Below are 734 nucleotides of genomic sequence, written 5' to 3'. Positions count from 1 at the left end.
GGAAATGTGAAGATTTTTTTTTTTTTTTTTTTTGAGAGGAAAAAAACTGTAGTAAACATTTTAATGTACATTGAATTTCTCTGGCCTTGACTTTTGTGGTCACACCAACTTTACACAGTGAGTCTTTCTCTGCTCCAGCATCATCTGAGGAGAACATCTCCATTCAAAATGTGGCAAGTGACAAGAACTTAGAAACAGGGACATGTGGAACAACTTTGGTTGTGGGCACGAAAACAAAGAATATGTGTTCCTGCTTTTAAAAATAGAAGGCCTATATTTTAGAGTAGGGTTTGGGCCTTCGAGAGCAGCTTGTTTGTTTAGACTGGAGGTAGTAATGTGGTAGAGGGAAACCAGGGAGACATGCGAGGAATGCAGCCAAAGCCTGACTTGGCCCCATCAAAGCCGAGGCCTGCTGCCCTTCTCAGAGCTGTCCTCCACCAATGCACCCCTCCATCCACAGAGAAAGAGCCTCTCTGACGGCCCTCTATGGAGCCTAATGGCCTCTCAGGGCCTGAACAATGAGGGACAGTGTGGATGGATTTAAACCGTTAGCCTCCCGCTATCTGTTCATGTCGCGCTTAAAGGTGGGGTAAGCGATTTTTCAAAAACGCTTTAGAAAACTGATTCGGGCCGAGTAGCAAAACAAACTTGTAGCCAATCAGCAGTAAGGGGCGTGTCTACTCATGATGTGGAGGAGAGAGTGTTTAGTGCACGGGACAGACATTAGCCGAGCT

This window comes from Sinocyclocheilus rhinocerous, unplaced genomic scaffold (genome assembly GCF_001515625.1).
Source record: "Sinocyclocheilus rhinocerous isolate Xijiao unplaced genomic scaffold, SAMN03320098_v1.1 scaffold535, whole genome shotgun sequence".
NCBI lineage: Eukaryota > Metazoa > Chordata > Actinopteri > Cypriniformes > Cyprinidae > Sinocyclocheilus > Sinocyclocheilus rhinocerous.
Note: the sequence above shows the minus strand (reverse complement) of the source record.